The sequence below is a fragment of the Giraffa tippelskirchi genome, chromosome 11 (genome assembly GCF_054371585.1).
Source record: "Giraffa tippelskirchi isolate mGirTip1 chromosome 11, T2T-mGirTip1v1.2.pri, whole genome shotgun sequence".
Lineage (NCBI taxonomy): Eukaryota > Metazoa > Chordata > Mammalia > Artiodactyla > Giraffidae > Giraffa > Giraffa tippelskirchi.
The window spans coordinates 127,866,328-127,891,858 of NC_137285.1; the positions used below are offsets into that span (position 1 = coordinate 127,866,328).

The window sequence follows — 25,531 nt, forward strand, 5'->3', positions numbered from 1 at the left end:
ACATCTTCAAGATTTTGAACAGCAGTCTAAAAAATGACTATGAAGTGAAAAATATATTTTTTTTCTCTATGCTGCTAAGTTCTTGGCTGAGAACCACCAACTCCCATAATAAAAGACAGATTACAGAAGAAATGCAAGCAGAAGCTTAGTAACGTGTACCTCCTGTATACATGGAAGAGACCCAGGAAAATGGAGTAACTGCCCCAAATGGCCTAAACCATTACCTTAAATACCATTTCCAAGTAAAGACAAAAGGTGTTGGGGGGTTGATGAACCAGCAGGGAGGTTTTCAGGCAAAGCCCAGTAAACAAAGGTACATTTGTTATGCAGACCAATTCTTCTCCATTGATGAGAGGTTCTGGAGATTTAGTTGTCTTCTTCCTGGTATACCAATAGAGACACTCTTATAAGGTGATTTCTCTTATCAAAGTAATGTCTATTTACATTACAAAAGGTTAACAAACTTCTGCTAGATTTTCTGAGCTTCTCTTTTGTCCACTCTTTCTTAAAAGTATTCAGCCTAAATCTTTACGCCAAAGAGATATATTTTAGGCTAGGAAATTCTGCTCTCCTTCAACTATTTGGTGGGAAATAAGCAAACCCCACAGAGTTCCTGAGCAGATACCTGAAATTAATCAGATCTGTGAATCAGAAAGTTTTGTCCAGAGTGAGAGATAGTGATGAGAGGGAGAAGGAACTGGACTGCTGAAGAGACAGATCTCCAAGTGAGTCCAAGTCCGAATGAGAATGAATCGAGCAATAGCAAAGGAGAGTATGGGAAGAGTGTGGATACAGTAGGCTTTGGGATGGCTTTCACAAGAAAAAGATCAGTGAAGCAGGCACTGGATTGAAAAAGTAAGCACTGAAGTTACTAGAGTGAAACAGTCAACACCCACGTTCCTATGAACTTCCATTTCTTTGTAGATGTTTTATCAGAATTAAACTGTGCTTATGTTTCTAGCCACCAAATAAGAATTTTGGCTTGTTTTTGTGTTTTAACTACAGTGCAGCTCATAGATACAAGGACATAACCAATAGACATCAAGACACATTGCAGGAGTTTAGCTTAGAATAGTCTGCCATCATAAAAATAAGAAGCAACCATTTTATTTTTTCAAATAAGCATATATCATCACACATAAATTTGCATAAAATATGCAACTTTAGAAGCAGTTATGGGGATAGTGATTTTATTCAATAATAGCTGAGGGACACAGAATGCCTAGGTAAATTATAATAAAGTTTGTCTTCTCAAATTCTTCTTCATAGATAGCTATGGGAACTTCATATTTTCCTGGGAAAAATTATTTTTTTCAGAGAATAGAAAGCGAAAGCCAGTAAACATTCAGGCCTCCTGCCAAATGAAAATTATCTGTGCCGAGAATGGTCAAATTCCCAGCACATGAAGATTTTTTTTCTTCTTTTCCATGGCATAGTCATGTGTTATTCCAAGAGCCTCTGGCAATTGCTGGAAGATTGTTGATCCACTGGCCATGTCATTAAGACCACTTTCTCTGTTAAAGACAATTGTATATCAAAGTGTTGGCAGTGTACATAAATTAAAATGTCTCATGACATCCAAAGCTTGAGAATAATTATGCAAACTAGAGGAGAAAATAAATTAATACCTGTTGAGTTGTTCCTAATGCATGATAGAGAGTGTGCTTAGTGACTTATATTTTCATTTACTACTCAAAGCAATATATTGAGTTATGTTACTTTTTTTAAATCTATTTTTTATTAAAGTGTAGTTGAATTACAATGTGTTAATTACTGCTGTTCAACAGAGTAAATCAGTTATACATATGTATATATTCTTTTTCATATTTTTTGCATTGTAGTTTATCACAGAATATTAAATATAGTTGTTTGTGCTATACAGTAGGACCTTGTTGTTAATCCATTTTGTATATACCAGTTTGCATCTGCTAATCCCAAACTCCCACTACCCCTCTCCTACCCCTTCCCCTTTGGCAACCACCAGTCTATTCTCTATGTCCCTGGTCTTGTTTCTGTTTCATAGAGAAGTTCATTTGTGTCATATTTTAGAGTCCACATATAAGTGATATTATATGGTATTTGTCTTTGTCTTTCTGATTTACTTCATTTAGTATGATAACTTCTAGTTGCATAAGTCGGAGAAGGCAATGGCACCCCACTCCAGTACTCTTGCCTGGAAAATCCCATGGGTGGAGGAGCCTGGTAGGCTGCAGACCCATGGGGTCGCTAGGAGTTGGACATGACTGAGCGACTTCACTTTCACTTTTCCCTTTCATGCACCGGAGAAGGAAATGGCAACCCACTCCAGTATTCTTGCCTGGAGAATCCCAGGGACGGGGGAGCCTGGTGGGCTGCCGTCAATGGGGTCGCACAGAGTCGGACACGACTGAAGCGACTTAGCAGCAGCAGCAGCAGCAGCAGTTGCATAAGTTACCATCTTGATTCTATAAATGAGGGAATTGAATCACAGAAGTTATGGAATGTGTCCAAAGTTATTAAGCTGCTATATGAGGCAAAGATTTGAATTTGTGTCACCTGCATTGTGTAGCATTAATGCTTCTACAATTTGGAAATTAACATTCATTTGAGTCAGTTCTGCTGAGGTGGATGAAGCTGGAACCTATTATACAGAGTGAAGTGAGTCAGAAAGAGAAAGATAAATACCATATTCTAACACATATATACGGAATCCAGAAAAATGGTACTAGACAATTTATTTACAGGGCGACAGTGAAGAATCAGACATAGAGAATAGATTTATGGACATGGGGAGAGAGGAGGAGAGGGTGGGATGTATGGAAAGAGTAACATGGAAACTTACATTACCATATGTAAAATAGATAGCCAACGGGAATTTGCTGAATGGCTCAGGAAACTCAAACAGGGGCTCTGTATCAACCTAGAGGGGTGGGATGGAGAGGGAGATGGGAGGATTTTCCAAAAGGGAGAAGATATATGTACACCTATGGCTGATTCATGTTGAGGTTTGACAGAAAACAGCAAAATTCTGTGAAGCAATTATCCTTCAATAAAAATAAGTGAATTAAAAAGAAAAAGCATAAGCATAACAAAGGATAGTCATGGGAAGGAAATGCCAAATCAGCTTCCTCGACTTGAATTCTTTCTGAAGTTCAAACAAGTAGTTGTGTAATTTTAGAGAAAAAAGAGGAAAGGAAGATTTATTCTCATGGGAATAATTTAAAGTAACATGAAGCATGAAATAGTAAGGCGAATAATATGTGGCAGGAGAGAGAGAATAAAATCTTTTTTAGGACTATGTAATACAAGAATTGGTGATGGTATTATATTTGTACTTGACAAGTGTATAGGAAAGATGCAGATATTTTTATCCTATTGAATTCTTCCACAAGAAAAGGTCGTGGACTAGTCCAGGGAATAATTCTGTTTTGATCCTTCCATGAAGGTTGAGTGCTACTGTGATAATTTGTATTAATGTTAACCAGTCTGAACTTTGAAAACAGTTATAGTAAAATGACATTTTATTGTGTGATTTTCTCCTATTAGCTATTAGTTGTAGTATTGGTGATATTGATGACAGCTTGGTTTAATTTAAGTTTTCTTACACAGTGTTCTATGGTGCACTGTTTTCCAGTATGGAATAACTGTTAATGAAAAAGAAAAAAGTGACTCTCTTTTAAAATACATATATACATATATTAGAGAAATACGGAATTAATGTTAATCTGCTTCTTCCTGAAAAAATCAGAGATTTTAACATTTTAACAGTCTTTCATATATCCTTGAAGTGCTTATTTTCAAATTTACAAGAACAACTTTGTAAAATTTTTTTAAATTGGAGTATAGTTACTTTCCAGTGTTGCTACAAATGGCATTATTTTGTTCTTTTTTATGGCTAATATTCCATTGTATATATAAATACCACATCTTCTTTAACCATTCCTCTGTTGATGGACAGGTAGGTTGCTTCCATGTCCTGGCTATTGTAAATAGTGCTGCAGTGAACATTGGGGTGTACACCTCTTTTTGAATTATGATTTCCTTCAGATATATGCCCAGGAGTGGGATTGCTGGGTTTTATGGTAGTTCTGTTTTTTTAAGGAACTTCCATACTGTTCCACATAGTGACTGTACCAGCCAACAAGGGATTAATCTCCAAAATATACCAACAGCTCTTGAAGCTCAGTATCAAAAATGGGTAGAAGATCTAAATAGATATTTCTTCAGAGAAGACATGGCCAAGAGTCACATAAAAAGTACTCAACGTAACTAATTGTTAGAGAAATTCAGATCAAAACTACAATGAAGTATCACCTCAGACTGGTCAGAATGGCCATCATTAAAAAATCTGCAAGCGTTAAATGCTGGAGAAAAGGGAATCCCTTCACTATTGGTGGGAATGTAAATTGTTACAGCCGCTATGGAGAACAATATGGTGGTTCCTTAAAAAATTAAAAGTAGAGCTACTATATGAGAACAGTATTAACATATAAAGTAGTTAGTGTTCTAAGAAACACAGTTTGGAATTTGCTTATATATGTATTTTAAGATCAGGGAATAGATGAACCATTCTAGGGCATTTTAATGAATTTTTTTTAACCAGTTCACTCTAGGAGGTTGAAGACACTTTCTATCTGCTTCTGTCTGTCTGTCTCCCTCCCTCCCTCCCTCCCTCCCTCCTAGATCGTCCCTGTCTCTCCGTTTCTTAAATGACATTTGAAATCCATTTTTCACAACAACTTTCTGTGATTGTGCATTTAATATATTTATTATGGCACCTTAGGACATCCTTGGACATCCTAGGACACACAAGGACATTGCCCTTGTGAATGTGTGGGGCCTTCTTAGATTATTGCTGACATTGACCACTAGGAGTTGAACATCTTTAAGGAAAATTGAAATCTCTCTTCTTAATATTGATTTCCTCTCATACTTAATTCTGACATATGCAAATGCTAAAAGACTTCTTGCTATGAGGCAAAACAAAATGGGAAAAAGAAACACAGACCCCTCTTCTGGGAAAGAGGCTTCTAAAATAAACTTTTACCATCTTCTTTAGTAGCTGAACTCAACTGAATAATTTATGTCAGCTAATCATTGCCTTTCAGCTTCTGTAGCCATACAGTTATGTTCTGGTGAATGACATAGGAATCAAATCACTCAGAGGTACTTAAGGTTCTTTCTTTGGAGGGGAGAGAGAATGTTTCTGTTACTCTTTTCTTTATTGTTAAGTGTGGTATTGATGTTGTGGCTAGAGCTACAATGTTCATCTTGGACAGGCAGGGAACCTTAAGGATGAAAACAACCAATGGATGAGGTTCCTGTTGATTTTAGGAAGCATTAGATTAAACCCAGAATTGCCTGCCTGTTGAGTTGTTTTACACAAGAGAAAAAAACTCTTGAATGTTTAAAGGAGGCCTTTTTTACTAACCAAGCACAATGTTTTTCTGATGAAAACATTCTACTACATGTTTACCTGGAGCTCACTCTGCCCTCAGAACTGTACTAAGCTATGCTTTTCAATGATTTTGATGGTGACCCACAGTAAGACTTTACTTTATATCACAATCCAGTATTCACATGTACATTTTTTCTTATATATAATGGAAAAAATCTTTTAAGAAATAGTATTTTATCCTTGCTGTATGTGCAATATATATTCAGTATACCCAATGTATCTATTCATTTTATGTGATATTTGAAAACAGAGTTGGATTAATCATGCCACGTAGAACACAAAGAGAATATAGGAGGAAAAATAATGTTAATCCTCATTTAAACAAAGCAGTGTGTCTGTGTATACACAGAATGAATGAGAAAGAAGCTAGCAATTTAATAATTGCTATATGCCTGACAGTACCTTAAATGATCTGCATAGGTTGAACCCATTTGATTTTTATAAAAATGCTGTGAGTTAAAATTGTCTGCATTTAGTAGACAGCTGTAGTTATTTGAAGTGAAAGGACTATACCATACATTGTGTAGTTAATTGGTCCTAGAGGCAGGATTCAAACTCAAGTTTGTTTGCCAACTACATTACTTTTCCAATATTCAGTTCTATTGAAGTATGGGTTTTTCTTACTCTGATGTGTTTGTGTGGGTTTTGTTTGTTGTGGTTTTATTTTGGTTTGCTTGTTTTCTGTTAACAGTGCTGTTATATTGTTTCATTTTCACTCAATACCTTTGGAATTTTGAGAACTGAAGAAAAGAGTAAATAAAATAAAGGAAAATTATTTTGTTCACTTTTGCTCATGAGTACCTCTGAAATATGGTTATTGATGAGCCAGTTCAGAAACAGTTCAAGTTCAGTAGATTCACTTAACATCTTAGAAATAGCCATGTTTTGTCTTGCATGTTCCTGAGCATTCCTATGGGATTTCATTGATCAGAACTTGGTTTTATTTCTTTTTCTTGTTCTTTACAAGATCCTTTTTGAAGCTATGAGGACTAAGTACCAAATCAAATTGTTGCTGAATTGGGCATTGAAATCATAAAAGACATTAATACAAATCCTGGTTCTAAATAAAAACGTTACCTTGTGCAAATTATTTAGCTTCAGTTTCCTCACCTGCAAGATGGTGATTTAAGCATCAACTTCACAATGTTGGTTTTAGGCTTATATATCTAAAGTAAAATAGGGAAAGGAGTATGACAAGGCTGTATATTATCACCTATTTATTTAACTTATATGCAGAATACATAATGCAAAATGCCAGGCTGGCTTGAATCACAAGCTGAAATCAAGATTGCTAGGAGAAATACCAACAACCTCTGATATGCAGATGATACCACTCTAATGGCAGAAAGCGAAAAGGAGCTAAAGAACCTCTTCATGAGGGTGAAAGAAGAGAGTGAAAAAAACTGGCTTAAAGTTCTCAACATTTAGGAAACTTAAGATCATAGCATCCAGTCCCATCACTCCGTGGCAAATGAAAGGAGAAAAGGTGGAAGCAGTGACATATTTTCTTTCCTTGGACTCCAAAATTACTGTGGACAGTGACTGCAGCCATGAAATTAAAAGACCTTTGCTCCCTGGAAGGAAAGCTATGACAAACCTAGACAGCATATTAAAAAGCAGAGCCATCACTTTGCCTACAAAGGTCCATATAGTCAAAGCTATAGTTTTTCCAGTAGTCATGTATGGATGTGAGAGTTAGACCATAAAGAAGGCTGAGAGCCGAAGAATTGATGCTTTGAAATTGTGATGTTGCAGAAGACTCTTGAGAGTCCTTTGGATGCAAGGAGATCAAACCAGTCAATCCTAAAGGAAATCAGCCCTGAATATTCACTGGAAGGAACTGATGCTGAAGCTGAAACTCCAGTTGGCCACCTGATGTGAAGAGCTGGCTCATTAGAAAAGACCCTGATGCTGGGAAAGATTGAAGGCAAAAGGAGAAGAGGGCGGCAGAGGATGAGATGGTTAGATAGCATCACTAGCTCAATGGATATGAATTTGAGGAAACTCTGGGAGTTGGTGAAGGACAGGGAAGCCTGGTGTGCTGCAGTCCTTGGGGTTGCCAAGTCGGACATGACTTAGCAACTGAACAACAACAACAACAAAAATATCTAAAGCAGTAAATATAGACTGAACATTAGTAGTGTTAAGTCTTCAAGCTTCAGGTCACAGAGACCTAGTTCAATATCTTCCACCTTCATTACTACCTGAGTAAATTGGCAATGTTATTTAACCTAGCTGTAAACTTTTCTTTTCTTTCTATAAACATTAAAAATATTCACTCCTTTTGCGATAGCTGTGAGATTATAAAAGATAATTTATTTGAATTGTTTATCACAAAACATGTTACATTTAAGCACTCAAATGTTAGCACTTGCCATCATTCCTCAGTTGATTAATAATTAGTTCATATGTGAAATAGATGCTGCTAAATTTTAATGGACAGGCTTTTAGAATCCTGTTAGGAAGACCGATTAGTGCAGTAAGTCTTGCAATTTGGAGAATTATCAAACTCCACCTAACAGTGTAAATATCTACATACAAAATCCTGCAGTACTAGTTCTGGGGGACTTCTGACTGATTTCAAAGAAAAAAAGATCTAAAATGATTAAAGCATGTGCAGACTTTTGAAGAATATTTCTTTGTTATAGTGTTTGAATAATTAATTAGAAAATATGCTCAATGTAATATGGAAAAAGTATATTTTTTTCCACCATTTGATTTAATGTGTTTTCAGTCACGTGCTAATTCTTAGTTACATGGGAAACGAAGAATTTCATCTGGGATATAAAGTATTCTTTTCTGTTTTTGGCGATTTCTCCTTGTGACATCTTTAATATAAGTCACTTTAGTGAAATCTTCATGAACATTAGATGATTTTTTAAGTTGCAACCACTTCAAAAGAATCCACTTATTTCTCAAGATTAATCTGTGTTTCTGTATTACACATACAGGCACATGAGCAATGAATCGACATTAGGATTTTGCAGTTGTTTGATACACAACAAATCTGGTTAATAAAATCTGTTGCTTTCCCTTTCTCAATTTAATAGATAGCCTGTTTGAATAACTCTCCTACTTTAAAGCCACTGAATAATTCCACTTCTGAGGCACATTTTATCTAAGTTTCCTAACTAGATTGATTCTTTCTGCTGGTACCTTTTATTCAGTCTATAACCACTAATATTATAATAGGCAAAATTGGATTTAATTTTAAAATGTGGGAAAACTTTATCAGAAAGAGCTCACAGGGCTAATTAAGAATTAATAGGAGTCCTCTTGTCATATTTGCTGTAGGCCCAGGAAGTTACAGTAGTCTCAGCAGCTTTGCAAAGCAACTACTGGCTTGATTGAGATTTAAGACATAGATGATTGGTCAGTTTATATCCTGCAAGGCAAATTTACTTTTGGTGAAGTGGTCTTCATGAATCCAAAGATAATCAGCCACCATATCCATACAGTTATATATTGATTCCTTGCTCAAATTCTCCATTATTATTCCTTTGAAATCCATTCATCCTGTTGTTCACAGTTTGATCTAATTGATCTAAAAGCATCAGCTAATTAAATGACTCAGAGCTATCATTTTGAAATAACTAACAGAAGTATAATTTGGATACATTAATATACAATCTTATTCATGCAACTAGATTTTATAATACAGTATTAGATTTTATAATACAATACTGGAAATAGTGGCTAGTGGCTAGTAATTGCAAAATTACTTTTCTGTTTTCATATTAAAAAACAATGCCCAAAATACCACTACTTTGATACCTGTGAGATTAATTGATAAATATAAATCAATCATCAACACATTTTTCTATCAGTGTATCTTATTTTAGAGTCCAAAGTTGAAAGTTCCGGCTAGAGTCATATGAAACTTAAAACACAAAATACTCTTTGCATTGGGATTTTAAGGCTTCATTTCAAAGATATCAACTAGAAAGTTCTTTGCAAAAAGACATCATGTACTAATTATATTTTCTCATCTTGAGGGCAGATTTAAATTTTAAGACTTGTGCATACATCTTCATTTGATATTTTTATATTCCAAAATTTTCTGCAATAATACTTCTCAGTCAAGCAGAACCTTTTCCTTGTGCTAAAATCTTTATTTCTTAAACAAATATTCTATAGCAGGGAAGTCACTGAATTCTTTAAACCATTACCCATCTATGAGTATATTTTGAACTTTTCATTCCACATTGTATATATTATTTCTACTATTACATCTAAAACCTTTTTACAGATTTGAGTAAATTAATGCCAAGTTGGAGCTTTCTTCACTCTTGGTCCTTTTCCTACATTCCCATTATCACCTTTCCTCAACTTTTCATTTAAAACAAAAATTTGTTGAACCCAGACAAAGGATCAGTAGTATGCTTCATTCACGAGCTACAAACATGAAGATGAAACAGCCTGTGCTTCTCAAATCCTTCACAGATTAGGATCAAAAGCTATGCAAATATTAGTAACACCAAAGAAATATGACAAGTTTTATAATAGAAAAGTAATCATGGGTGAATATGACAGAGAAATTATCATATTTGCCTAATGAATAAAGAAAGACATCCAGATGCTATAAAATTTTCAAAAGGGCCCTGAATTGAGCCAGATTTTTATGATCAAAGAAGGTGGGTAGGACTATTTATATATAAGTATGATCTGTAATGGAAAATTCAATAAGTGTTTAGACTTAGGACTTAAGGCTAGGGAGTCATAATGTACTACTTTATAAAACTGTGGAATTTGAATGGATATGAGAATAACTTTATTTTGGCTAATGGGTTTGAATAACTTTCTCTTCTGAATTTTACTCTAGAAAATGCTGCAGTAAATGGGGTGAAGGAATGATATGACTAGTGAAGATCAAAGAAGAGTATCAGATTTGTCTGTAACAATCTGTTATTTCCAGTGGAAATTATTTTAGTAAGTAATAACGGATTTTTCAACATTATAAATTTGAAAACAATCTCTGAAAGCAATTTATCAAGATATTCAAGATGGTTAATTCTGGAAGGTAAAAATGTGAGTATCTAAAATTTTTCTTCCTTGAACTATTTTGATATTTAAGAAGTCATCTAAAATTTAAAAAAAAATGACCACTTCCAAAGAGAATCTGTTTAATCAGAAGTTTGAATGACAGGCTAATTAATTTAGGAATAAGGGCAGTGGGGAGTGGTGTAGGCAAAATGAGTTAAAGGGGTCAAAAAGTATAAATTTTCAGTTACAAAATAAGTCATAGGGATATAATGTGTAACACAATAGCAATAGTTAACAGTAATATACTGTGTATTAAAAGCTGCTGAGAGAGTAGCTCTTAAAAGTTCTCATCAAAAGGAAAAAATTGTAACTAAGGTGATAATGCTAACTAGATTCATTGTGGTGGCCATTTTGCTATATTTCCGAATATTGATTTATTACCTTTAATATTTTAAGTCATATTGCAATTAAAATTGAGGGCAGAAATATCAGACAAGAGATGAAAGAAGTACTCCAAGGAAAAGGTAATGTTTCTGAATGAAAGGAATGACAGTAGGAGACTGAGTTTATAGACTCACTGCTGTATGAAATAAAAGAAGCATCCTGAAAATACGGTTTGATTACAGAGAGCTGGAGATGTTACTTCATATAGGTAGATATTTTTGTAATTAAAAGTATGATTTGTAATTAAAGTTTTTATAGTGTCTAAGTGAAGACAATAATATAAAATATGTGCAGTAGATGACAATTCTAAATTAACTCCTAGATTCTTGAAATAGCCAATAAAAGTGTTTAAAAGATAGATAATGTGTAGAAGGTTTAAAGCTAAGAGCTAAGAGGAATCAAGTCACCTTTTTAGAGCATAAAATGAGAGGCATTAATTGACTATGAGGACCTGGAAAGCAGAAAGATTTAGAAAATCATGCTGTAGGCATATAGTATATTCAAGAAATGCGAGTGCCTGTGAAGGTTGAGAAATGTAATCTACATCTCTCTTGACTTTGATTAGTGCTCTAAATCTTTGCCACATCACATTCTTGTAAGTTATGGAGCCTAGCTATGACTCTACTCCTTGTCTTCAGTCTTCTCTCTTCATTCTTCCCTCTTTTGAGAGTTCAGGCAAACCTCAGAGAAAGACTACTCATTAATCCATAAGTGGGTACCAGAATGGAAGTATAGATTTAAAAACTTTCTACCTAGATCAGTTAGAAGCACATAGAATATATTGTTGTTGTTGTTCAGTCACCCAGTCCTGTCCAGCTCTTTGTGAACCCATGGACTGCAGCACACCAGGCCTCCCTGTCCCTCACCATCTCCCAAAGTTTGCCCAAGTTCCATTGCATCAGTGATGCCATCCAGCCATCTCATCCTCTGATGACCTCTTCTTCTGCCCTCAATCTTTCCCAGCATCAGGGACTTTTCCAATGAGTTGTCTGTTCACATCAGGTGACCAGAATACTGTAGCTTCAGCTCCAGCTTCGGTCCTTCCAATGAGTATTCAGGGTTGATTTCCTTTAAGATTGCCTGGTTTGATCTCCTTGCTCCAGCACTACAGTTTGAAGGCATCAGTTCTTTGGTGCTCTGCCTTCTTTACGGTCCAGTTCTCACAGCCATACTTGACCACTGGGAACACCATAGCCTTGACTATATAGACTATTGTCGAAAGAGTGATATTTCTGCCTTTCAACACACTGTCTAGGTTTGTCATGGCTTTCCTGCCAAGAAGCAATCGTCTTCTGATTTCACGGCTGCAGTCACCATCCGCAGTGATTTTAGAGCCCAAGAAGAGGAAGTCTGTCACTGCTTCCACCTTTTCCCTTTCTCTTTGTCATGAAGTAATGGGGCCAGATGCCATGATCTTAGTTTTTTTAGTATTTAGTTTTAAGCTGGCTTTTTCACTCTCCTCCTTGATTCTCATCAAGAGGTTCTTTAGTTCCTCTTTGCTTTCTGCCATTAAAGTGGTATCATACACATATCTGAGGTTATTGATGTTTCCCCCACCTGCATCTTGATTCCAGCTTGTAATTCATCCATCCTGGCATTTCTCATGATGTGCTCAGCATATAGTTTAAATAAACAGGGTGACACTAGACAGCCCCTTTGCAATGACAAGGCAGTAATCTGTGAAGGGGATAGAATATATTGGATAAGTTTAAATCTTAGTTTAAAGAATAAGAGAAGCAATATCATGCATTGGGTTCAAGAGTACAGAGAAAGATGGGAGAAAATGGATCAGGATTCTAGATGGGTATATTGAGGGTACAGAGCAACAAATCACGATAGAGTCACTGGATTCAAGATTTAAGTTATAAATAACACCAAGGTACTGTGAAAGCATTTTCACTGGGTGATAGCTGCATCTGTAAGACTGATTGTCATTTTCATCTTATGTAAAAGGGAAGTGAGACTCAAAAGTTTAAGTGTCTCACCTGATTTTACATGAATATGCCCATAAGTGTCAGGGCTATTATTCAAATCAAATCTTGCTGACTTTGAGGTCCACATTTTTAGCCTATACCATACTGACCTGTGAGATGAACTATTTCCTGCCATATCGATGGGCTAAAAATGTCACAGCTATCAGTGATTTCTGGCCTCTTAATGTGAATGAGGGCTCCCAAAAGGCAACAGTGCCTGGAATCCAGCAGATGCTGCCACCCCCACCAAGGTGATTGCAGAGGAGCTTGAGGGGGATGCAAAAAGTAGCCATCCACCACATCTGCCACACCTTATGTTGACGGGACACAGGATTTAGCCTTGGTGGCTCAGTGGTAAAAAATCCACGTGCAATGCAGGAGACACAGGAGGCCGGGTTTGATCTCTGGGTCAGGAAGACTCCCTGGAGGTGGGCATATCAGTCCACTCCAGTATTCTTGCCTGGAGAATCCCATGGACAGAGGAGCCTGGCGGGCCACAGTCCATAGCTCACAAAAGTTGGACACAACTGAGCACCTGGCACGCATGCACAGCTGAGGTGCATAAGATGAATCCAGTGAGCCCCGAGGCTTGCATCTTCCTTAACATAGAAGAACTAAATTCCTTAGCTTGATATCTGATTTTCCTTACTACTTAACCATAGTCTTTGATGTTCCAGCTGCCTGCCCCCTTTGTTGCAAACTTATATATAGCCTGATTCTCTCTCTTGCCTCCTTGGGGCAGTTTTTCTTAGGGCCATTGAGATGCTGCCTCCTGGGGCTCAGAGTCCTTAACATTCCCACCAAATAAAACAATTCTCTATTAACAGGTTGTGACTAATATTTTTTTAGTTGACAGACCTTAAGGCATTTTTAAGGACTTTTAAAATATATTCAGGTGTGCTTTTTGGAAGGAGGCTTTTGGCATAGTTAAAGTGTGTTACAGACCTTTTCTCCTGCCTAAATAATCTCAATTTTTTATGTGTTATGCATTCCAGCTTCCTCAAGCACCTAGTTGTTCTTCCTGTTTACCTGTCAGTTTGACAATAACATGGTGTATTAACTTGTTTTCTTTAAGAAAACAAGATAAAATGTGGACGAATTTTATTAGGGAAGCGCCTGTTTGAAAGGAAATGGGGGGAGGGCAGTCACAAAAGACAGGGAGGATAAGTAAACTGTGTTGTAAATTCAACCCTGTGGCAAGCAGAAAGGGAGGGAAGGTTGGGTAGATTTGTCTTAGACTGCAGTACAGTTCAATAAAGTTTGGACAAGGTCAGAATTCTTCAAGGAGTTTCAAGTCTTCCACGCATGGGTCTGCCTTGTAGCCCTCCACACTATCATTGGTTGGGAGCAGCTCCTGGGAAGTAGGATCTTGGCAAAAACATTGCAGCAAATTTCAGATTACAATAGGCTGTTAATCTATCTATAGTGTTGTAGGCTTGCGTTCCGGGAAACAAACTCCCTCAGAAGGACAATGCAGATAGTGGAGTGCAGTTTATTACATCAGTGGGCCCAAGGTAGAATCTCCTCTTAGCCAAGGACCCTGACCAGTTTTTGTGAAAACCTTATATACCCTAAGTGCACGTGCCCAAACCCTCCTCCCCAAATTCTCTGAAACTAGTCTGAACAAAGGAAAAGATACAATTAAAGTTAACCTGTGATTCATATGCCTTAGGCCTAGGTAGTTAACAGTGGACAATTATCAATAGGCCTGTGGTCATACCCCAATAAGCCTAATAGAATGTATGGCTCTATTTAGTTACACAGATAATTAGGGTATTCTTTTAGGTGACAGAGAATCTAGGTACGAGCCCTGGAGCTCTTCCTTCTGGGGGCCTGGTTTTCTAGTTGGTATGTTGTTTCCATAGATACTGGGCATAGAGCTCAAAGTCCACAGTCTGGCCCAAGATGGAGTCCTGCTTTCAAGATGGAGCCTGTTCTGTCTATTTCCTCCTTCAGTAGTTGTGGATCTGCAAGCTGCATTCTCATGGTTGCCAAAGATGACTTCCAAAGCTTTACGAAAATTTAGAAAATTACCAGACACTATCTACCCTATAAATTAAGGGATATTTGTTGTTGTTCTGTCACTCAGCTGTGTCCAACTTTTTGTGACCCCATGGAATGCAGCACGCCAGTCTTAGAGAAGACCTTCACCATCTTCCAGAGTTTGCTCAAACTCATGTCCGTTTGAGTCGGTGGTTGTCATCCAACCATCTCATCCTCTGTCGTCCCCTTCTCCTCCTGCCTTCAGTCTTTCCCATCATCAGGTTCTTGTCCAGTGAGTCAATTCTTTCCATCAGTTGGCTAAAGTATTGGAGCTTCAGCTTTAGTATCAGCCCTTCCAATGAATATTTAGGACTAATTTCCTTTAGGATTGACTGGTTTGATCTTGCAGTCCAAGGGACTCTCAAGAGTCTCCTCCAGCACCACAGTTTAAAAGCATCAATTTTTTGATGCTCAGCCTTTTTTATTGTCCAGCTCTCACATCTGTACATGACTATTGGGAAAACCATAGCTTTGACTGTAGGCAAAGTAATGTCTCTTCTTTTTAATACGCTGTTTGTCATTGCTTTTCTTCCAAGGAGCAAGTGTCTAAAAGACGATGGCTACAGTCATCATACACAGAGATTTTGGAGCCCAAGAAAATAAAGACTGTCACTGTTTCCATTGTTTCCCGTCTATTTGCCATGGAGTGATGGGACCAGATGCCATGATCTTAGGTTTTTGAATGTTGAGTTTTAAGCCAGCTTTTTCACTCTCCTCTTTTACCTTCATCCAGAGGCTCTTTATTTCCCCTTCACTTTCTGCCATAAGTGTGGTGTCATCTGCATATCTGAGGTTATTGATATTTTTCCCCCTAATCTTGATTCCAGCTTGTGCCTCATCCAGCCTGGCATTTCGCATGATATTCTCTGCATAGAAGTTAAATAAGCAGGGTGACAATATACAGCCCTGATGTACTCCTTTCCCAATTTGGAAGCAATCTGCTGTTCCATGGCTGGTTCTAACTGTTGCTTCTTGGCCTGCATACAGGTTTCACAGGAGGCAGGTAAGGTGGTCTAGTATTCCCATCTATTTAAGAATTTTCCAGTTTGTTGTGATCTACACAGTTGAAGGCTTTGGTATAGTCAATAAAGCAGAAGTAGATGTTTTTCTGGAGTTCTCTTGCTTTTTCTATGATCCAGCGGATGTTGGCAGTTCGAACTTTGGTTCCTCTGCCTTTTCTAAATCCTGCTTGTACATCTGAAAGTTATTGATTCACAAACTGTTGAAGCCTGGCATGAAGGATTTTGAGCATAACTTTGCTAGCATATAGTTTTGATAATAATATGGAATTATATGTAAAGACTTCCTCATGCCTCTCCCATATCTTCCATACTCTTGAATGAGAGTCGTGGATAAAATCCTTTTAAAGATTATTTAAATAAAAGGAAGAGTGGAAAATCTAAATTTGAATTATAAATGACATTGAACACAGTCTCCTACCAAGAGTGAAAAGCATATTTATCTTTTCAAAACTAAATATATTGAAAGACAAACCAAGAGCATTAATGAGTCTTTGGGATACTAGATTAAATATGAGCTTATTTTTGTTGCAAGAGGTAACATGGGATATTTGTTCAGTTTATTCTGACAGATGTGAGGGCTGAGGGGACTAGGAATGCCAACACCTTTGAAATGGCCATAATATGTCCATGATCATGGTAGATGATTTACATTTGAAAGGTAGCAGAATATACCAGCCCAAAATATGACTGTAGGAGTTCAGGGTGTGTCAACCCTAAATATGTCTCTTTAATATATTGATTATTTTGAGTGTTAGACCCTGGAAAAACAGCAAATGTAGGGAGAGGTTTACTCTGAACTCTTCTTATCTGCCTAAAAACAAAACCCCTTAAACAAACTCAGTTGTCATAAGGCTCCTCCCTACGAGTCTCTTCAGCAGAAGAAGATTGGCACTTCTTACAGGAGACTAGATTACACCTAGAGAAGCTTTGTACTCTTCCTTTAAAAGATGTACATCCTCCCTCTCCTTTCCTTATTCCTGTGGTTTAAGCTAAAATTCTAGGCCACCTGAAGTTATTCATTTTCCTTTGGTATCTCCCATGTACATGAGGTATACATATTAATAAACTTCTGTTTGCTTTTCTCTTATTATTCTGTCTTCTACTAAGCGTTATCAGCTAAAAACTCAGAAGGGAAGAGGAAAATTATTTTTGCTCTTCTGCACATTCAATCCATATAATGACTATGGTAGAAAAAAATATCAGTCTTATTTAAAGATGAAGGTAATAAGGCTCAGGGTCACAGACTGAGGAAATGACAAGGAAGAGATTTTCAGTCTAAATCAGAGCAGCTCTGAATCCTGTAATCTTTCCAACTGCATGTATTTTACTTTGTTTATCAAACATTTTCAAAATAGTTTTTATATCGGACACATTTTATAGACTATGGAAGATTAAATACAAAAATATGTGTATATAATGTTCAGTCCCTCCCTTAAGGAATTTATAATTATTTGGAAGAGATAATATTAAATACAAAGTTATAAAACACAAATCCAATTGTATATTATATGACTAGTAAAATCAAAATACTATGAGTTGAAGTCATTAATGTGAGCTTTATGGTAGTTTGGGTGCTTGCAAAACTAACAGAAGGTCAGTTCAGTTCAGTCGCTCAGTCGTGTCTGACTCTTTGCGACTCCATGAATCGCAGCACGCCAGGCCTCCCTGTCCATCACCAACTCCCGGAGTTTACCCAAACCCGTGTCCATCGAGTCAGTGATGCCGTCCAACCATCTCATCCTCTGTCGTCCCCTTCTCCTCCTGCCCCCACTCCTTCCCAGTATTAGGGTCTTTTCCAATGAGTCAACTCTTCGCATGAGGTGGCCAAAGTATTGGAGTTTCAGCTTCAACATCAGTCCTTCCAATGAACACCCAGGACTGATCTCCTTTAGGATGGACTGGTTGGATCTTCTTGCAGTCCAAGGGACTCTCAAGAGTCTTCTCCAACACCACAGTTCCAAAGCATCAATTCTTCAGTGCTCAGCTTTCTTCATCGTCCAACTCTCACATCCATACAAGACCACTGGAAAAACCACAGCCTTGACTAGACGGACCTTTGTTGGAAGAGTAAGGTCTCTGCTTTTAAATATGCTATCTAGGTTGGTCATAACCAACCAAATTAAAAGCATGGCTTTTAATTTCATGGCTGCAATCACCATCAGCAGTGATTCTGGAGCCCCCAAAAATAAAGTCTGACACTGTTTCCACTGTTTCCCCATCTATTTGCCATGAAGTGATGAGACCGGATGCCATGATCTTAGTTTTCTGAACGTTGAGCTTTAAGCCAACTTTTTCACTCTCCTCTTTCACTTTCATCAAGAGGCACTTTAGTTCTTCACTTTCTGCCATAAGGTAGTAGATGTTTTTTGGATATATATCTTGCTATAGCATAATACCACAGCCTGGGTAACTAATAAATATAAAAAAAATATTTTTCACAGTACTGGAGACTGGAAGTCCAAGATCAGAGAGCCAACATTGTCAGGTGATGGCCCTCTTCCTGAGTCCAAACTTCTTGTATTCTGACATGATGCAGCAACTGGAGATCTCTCTGGAGCACTGACTTTATTGAGAGGGCTTTATGCTCATCACTTAGGCATACCCCAAATGACCCACCTTTTAATATCATAATTTTGGAGGCTTAAGATTTAAACACATGAATTTTGTTCAGGTCATTCGCTCAGTCGTGTCTGACACTTTGTGACCCCATGGACTGCAGCACGCCAGGCTTCCCTGTCCATCACCAACTCCTGGAGCTTACTCAAACTCATGTCCATCGAGTCGGTGATGCCATCTATCTCATCCGCTGTAGTCCCCTTCTTCTCCCACCTTCAATCTTTCCCAGCATCAGGATCTTTTCAGATGAGTCAGTTCTTTGCATCAGATGGCCAAAGTACTGAAGTTTCAGCTTCAGCATCAGTCCTTCCACTCAGGACTGATTTCCTTTATGATGGATTGGTTGGATCTCCTTGCAGTCCAAGAGACTCTCAAGAGTCTTCCCCAATACCTGTTCAAAAGCATCAATTCTTTGGTGCTCAGCTTTCTTTATAGTCCAACTCTCACATCCATACGTGACTACTGGAAAAACCATACCTTTGACTACATGGACATTTGTTGGCAATGTAATGTCTATGCTTTTTAATACACTGTCTAGGTCATAGCTTTTCTTCCAAGAAGCAAGCGTCTTTTTAATTTCATGGCTGCAGTCACCAAATCTGCAGTGATTTTAGAGCCCGAGAAAATAAAGTCTCTCGCTGTTTCCATTGTTTCCCCATCTATTTTCCATGAAGTGATGGGACCAGATGCCATGATTTTAGTTTTCTGAATGTTGAGCTTTAAGCCAACTTTTTTATTCTCCTCTTGCACTTTCATCAAGAGGCTCTTTAGTTCTTCTTTGCTTTCTGCCATAAGGGTGGTGTCATCTGCGTATCTGAGGTTATTTATATTTCTCCTGGCTATCTTGATTCCAGCTTGTGCTTCATCCAGTCTGGCATTTCACATGATGTACTCTGCATATAAGTTTAAACAGGGTGATGATATACACCCTTGATGTACTCCTTTCCCGATTTGGAACCAGTCGGTTGTTCCATGTCAAGTTCTAACTCTTGCTTCTTGACCTGCATACAGATTTCTCAGGAGGCAGGTCAGGTGGTCTGGGATTCCGATCTCTTTCAGAATTTTGCACGGTTTGTTGTGATCCACACAGTCAAAGGCTTTGGTGTAGTCAATAAAGCAGAAGTTGATGTTTTTCTGGAACTCTCTTGCTTTTATGATGATCCAGCAGATGTTGGTAATTTGATCTCTGGTTCCTCTGCCTTTTCTAAAACCAGCTTGAACATCTGGAAGTTTGTGGTTCACGTACTGTTGAAGCCTGGCTTGGAGAATTTTGAGCATCACTTTGCTAGCCTGTGAGACAAATGCAATTGTTTGGTAGTTTGAACATTCTTTGGCATTGCCCTTCTTTGCGATTGGAATGAAAATTGACCTTTTCCAGTCCTGTGGCCACTGCTCAGTTTTCCAGATTTGCTGGCATATTGAGTGCAGCATTTTCACAGCATCATCTTTTAGGGTTTGAAATAGCTCAACTGGAATTCCATCACCTCCACTAGCTTTGCTCGTAGTGATGCTTTCTAAGGCCCACTTGACTTCGCATTCCAGGATGTCTGGCTCTAGGTGAGTGATCACACCATCGTGATTATCTGGGTCATGAAGATCTTTTTTGTACAGTTCTTCTGTGTATTCTTGCCACCTCTTCTTAATATCTTCTGCTTCTGTTAGGTCCATACCATTTCTATGCAAAGTACACCATGTGAAATGCCTGGCTGGATAAATAACTAGCTGGAATCAAGATTGCTGGGAGAAATATCAACAACCTCAGATATGCACATGTTTCTACTCCTGATGGCAGAAAGCACGGAGGAACTAAAGAGCCTCTTGATGAGTGTAAAACAGGAGAGTGAGGAAAACTGGCTTAAAACTCAGCATTCAGATTCTTAGATCCTGGCATCCTGTCCAATCACTTCATGACAAATAGATGGGAAAAATGGAAACAGTGATAGATTTTCTTTTCTTGGGCTCCAAAATCACTGCAGACAGTGACTGCAGCCATGAAACTAAAAGATGCTTTCCCCTTGGAAGGAAAGCTATGACAAACCTAGACCGTGTATTAAAAGCAGAACCTTCACTTTGCCTACAAAGGTCCATATAGTCAAAGCTATGGTTTTTCCAGTAGTCATGTATGGATGTGAGAGTTGAACCATAAATAAGACTGAGCACCAAAAAATTGACGATTTTGAACTGTGCTGTTGGAGAAGACTCTTGAGGGTCTCCTGGACAAGGAGATCAAACAAGTAAATCGTAAAGGAAATCAACCCTGAATATGCATTGGAAGGACTGATGCTGAAGCTAAAGCTCCAGTACTTTGTCTACCTGATGAGAAGAACCAACTCATTGGAAAAGACCCTGATACCAGGAAAGATTGAGATAGGAGAAGAAGGGGCAACAGAGGATGAGATAGTTGGATGGCATCACCAAGTCAATGGACATGAGTTTGAGCAAACTCTGTGAGACAGTGAAAACACGGAAGCCTGTTGTGATGCAGTTCATGGGGTCACAAAGAGTTGGATACGATTGAGTGACTGAACAATGAACTAGGTGCTCTTAAATGTTAACTGAATTTTTTTGGAGCTCGCCAATATAAAGTCTTTAGAATCTTAAATTCTAACATTGAAAAACTGAAGAATTCTCAAGTGATATCTAATGTACTTATTCCTAAATATGACTCATTAGTGATGTTCATAGGTGGCTGTTGAAACATCCAGCTTCTAACTGTAGTTCAGATTTCTGCTTTTGTAAGACTGAGGTGTGGCCATGGAAAAGATATAAGCACTTCCTGGATACATCCAGTGTACAATGGCTATGAAACAACTGAAGTTAAGTGAATAATCTTCTCCTTAATTAGAAATTAGTTTTGGCTAAATTTTAGGGAAAAAAAGTATATCTATCAAAGAATAAAATGTTTTTTTTGCCATTTGTACCTTGACATTATAGATGAATATACAAATATTTAAGATATCTTTTGAGAGGATATGTTTCTTATTTAAAATTGAGTGAGACATAGACCCTCTAAGACTGAAATTTATCACATAATTATAGTATACACCCTCCTCCCCACATCCTAGCACCACCACAGTAGGGCTTTAATAATGTAATACTGGATTCCAACCAAAAGAGCTGTGATGTGTAGCCTCTATTTAATCAGGTGTTCTTAGGGAAATCCAAAAACAATTGGGGAAACAAAAAAAAGGCAACAGAGTAAACTGAAACCTTTCCCATCTTCAGATAGAATAAACACTAAAGACAGATCAACTTCTGTTACCTCATTATGTCTATCTAAGCATGGAAGTGTTTGAGAAACCTTCACACTACATTTCCATTTATCAGTTCAGTTCAGTCGCTCAGTCGTGTCCTACTCTTTGCGACCCTGTGAACCCTGCTCTTTGCGGCCCTGCAGCACGCCAGGCCTCCCTGTCCATCACCAACTCCTGGTGTCTACCCAAACCCATGTCCATTGAGTCGGTGATGCCATCCAGCCATCTCATCCTCTGTCGTCCCCTTCTCCTCCTGCCCCCAATCCTTCCCAGCATCAGGGTCTTTTCCAATGAGTCAACCCTTCGCATGAGGTGGCCAAAGTAATGAAGTTTCAGCTTCAACATCAGTCCTTCCAATGAACACCCAGGACTGATCTCCTTTAGGATGGACTGGTTAGATCTTCTTGAAGTCCAAGGGACTCTCAAGAGTCTTCTCCAACACCACAGTTCCAGAGCATCAATTCTTTGGCGCTCAGCTTTCTTCACCGTCCAACTCTCACATCCATACATGACTACTGGAAAAACCACAGCCTTGACTAGACAGACCTTTGTTAGCAAAGTAATGTCTCTGCTTTTTAATATGCTATCTAGGTTTGTCATAACTTTCCTTCTCAGGAATAAGTGTCTTTTAATTTCATGGCTGCAATCACCATCTGCAGTGATTTTGGAGCCTGCCAAAATAAAGTCTGAGACTGTTTCCACTGTTTCCCCATCTATTTGCCGTGAAGTGATGGGACCAGATGCCATGATCTTAGTCTTCTGAATGTTGAGCTTTAAGCCAACTTTTTCACTCTCCTCTTTCACTTTCATCAAGAGGCTCTTTAGTTCTTCGCTTTCTGCCATAAGTGTGGTGTCATCTGCATATCTGAGATTATTGATATTTCTCCTGGCAATCTTGATTCCAGCTTGTGTTTCTTCCAGCCCAGTGTTTCTCATGATGTACTCTGCATATAAGTTAAATAAGCAGGGTGACAATATACAGCCTTGATGTACTCCTTTTCCTATTTGGAACCAGTCTGTTGTTCCATATCCTGTTCTAACTGTTGCTTCCTGACCTGCATACAGGTTTCTCAAGAGACAGGTCAGATATAGTTTCATCTAATAGAGTGATAGATTATGTGTACTCAGCATTCTTACTTGAGCAAGACCCTAACCTGATTCTCTTTGCTTTGGGAGTGTCCTTGATGATATAACAAATGTTCTCAGATCAGCTAAGTCGGGCAGCATACTCCATCCCATAAAAGTCACAAATGGTGTTTGACAAAATATCAGTGCTTTTGGCTGCTGCTGCCTCTGCCAGCCTCTTTAGCGAACAAGTGTCATGGCTTACAAAAACCCATAATAAAACTACAAAGGCAGTTATTTAGATTAAAAAATCTGACAGAACTTTAGAAAAATATGAAATTGCAAAAAAGAAGCCAAGAACAAAGAACAGGTTAAATATTTGAATAAATAGAACTGAAACCATGATGATATTTTCTTGTAGTGGTTAAACATATATACACAATTTAAGTTACAGCCCCAAAAGGCAGGAGACAAATTAAGGAAGTCTAAAAGTACTAAGGTCTTTTAAAGAAGTGGCAAAACTGTCAATTTATTAAAGTATTCTGTATTATGGTGATCACAAAGCAAAGATTAAAGTATGTATAATAGTATTATGGGAAAAGAAGAATAGCAGAGAAACAAAACAAAAAAACCATTGGTTTGTCCAGAAGGTTAATAAGCAATTAAGAAAAAACAAACGGGAAGAAACACAAGCTGGAATCAAGATTGCCGGGAGAAATATCAATAACCTCAGATATGCGGATGACACCACCTTTATGGCAGAAAGTGAAGAAGAACTAAAGAGCCTCTTGATGAAGGTGAAAGAGGAGAGTGAAAAAGTTGGCTTAAAGTTCAACGTTCAGAAAACTAAGATCATGGCATCTGGTCCCATCACTCCATGGGAAATAGATGGGGAAACAGTGGAAACAGTGTCAGACTTTATTTTTTTGGGCTCGAGAATCACTGCTGATGGTGACTGCAGCCATGAAATTAAAAGACGCTTACTCCTTGGAAGGAAGGTTATGGCCAACCTAGATAGCATATTTAAAAGCAGAGACATTACTTTGCCAACAAAAGTCCGTCTAGTTAAGGCTATGGTTTTTCCAGTGGTCATGTATGGATGTGAGAGTTGGATGGTGAGGAAAGCTGAGCGCCACAGAATTGATGCTTTTGAACTGTGGTGTTGGAGAACACTCTTGAGAGTCCCTTGGACTGCAAGGAGATCCAATCAATCCACCCTAAAAGAGATCAATCTTGGGTGTTCATTGGAAGGTCTGATGTTGAAGCTGAAACTCCCAATACTTTGGCCACCTCATGCGAAGGGTTGACTCATTGGAAAAGACCCTAATGCTGGGTAGGATTGGGGGCAGGAGGAGAAGGGGACGACAGAAGATGAGATGGCTGGATGGCATCACCGACTCGATGGACATGGGTTTGTGTAGACTCCGGGAGTTGGTGATGGACAGTGAGGCCTGGTGTGCTGCAATTCATGGGATTGCAAAGAGTCGGACACGACTGAGCGACTGAACTGAACTGAACTGAGATTTAATCTTAAATATATCAGTAACTACATCTAATGTAATACATTAAGAACAACTAAAGCACAAAAGCTGTCACTGAGATTTTTAAAAACTTTGTTATATTCTCCTTAGAAGAGTCAAAACTGTAATATAGAATACAAAATGCTTGAAAGTGAAGAAATGGAAAAATGTTATACTCTACAAATATTAACAAAAACCAGCCTGATGTTGCTAAACGACTATCAGATAAACAGAATATAAGTCAATAAATTTTAGTAGATATAAGAAGGAGTATATCATTTCTTAAGAAAAAGGTTAAAACCACTATAAAGTGTTACAACTTTGCGTGTGGACTAATAACATATTCTCAGATTACTCAAGGCAAACATGACACAAAGGAAATAGATAAATACACATTTATAATAGAAGATTGTAAGGAAATTTTTCCAGTTATTTGTGAAACATGCAGAGAAAAATCACCAAGTGTTTGGAAGCTTAGACAGTATGGTTAACAGATGGCCTTACTGGCCTGTAAGAACATTGCACCGAAGATCTTATGCTGGGTCTTAAATAATTTTCAATAAAAGTCCAAAGATGGAAATCATGGTTCCTGGCCATGTTAAAACCCAACTTGTCAGTAAAACCAACAAATGGAAAAAAAGAAAGAAAGAAAGAAGGAAGGGCCCAAATTTGCAAATTAAGCAAGTACTAAGTAGCCTATAGTTCAAGGAAGAAATCATAATGCAAATTAGGAAATAATTTGAATTGAGTAAAAATGATAATATTAATTTTTAACAACAAAGTGTAATATTAACTATTAATATCAAAGTATTAATAACTATCAACAAAACATGAGATATTGTTAAAGCCATGTTTAGAGGAAAATAACATTAAGTTTATACTTTATAAAAGAAGAAAGATTGAAAATCTGTGTATGCCTCTTAGGAGTCTAGAATAAACAACAGTAAATTGATTCCAAAAAAAATAGGAAGAGGAAATTTTAAAAGTAAAATTAGAAACTGATATATAAAAGAAATAAATAAAAGCGAAAATCAACAAAGTTTGCTGTCGTGTTTAAAAAGATAAATAGAAGTAAAAATACCCTAAACAGGATTGATCAAATCAAAGGAAAGAAGGCATACATTTTCAATAGTAAGAATGAAAACTGGAAATAACTTCAGATCTTACATACATC

At 37.7% G+C, this 25,531-nt stretch overlaps 1 protein-coding gene across 1 annotated transcript in view; it reads left to right on the plus strand.

Annotated features, from left to right (window-relative positions):
* ANO3 (anoctamin 3) overlaps positions 1 to 25,531 on the plus strand; it is a 486,839-nt gene that overhangs the window by 24,229 nt on the left and 437,079 nt on the right. Inside the window, exons 2-3 of the transcript XR_014069159.1 lie at positions 10,260 to 10,465; positions 15,708 to 15,883. The gene's annotated coding sequence lies outside the window, so the exon portion shown is untranslated. The remainder of the gene's footprint in view (positions 1 to 10,259; positions 10,466 to 15,707; positions 15,884 to 25,531) is intronic.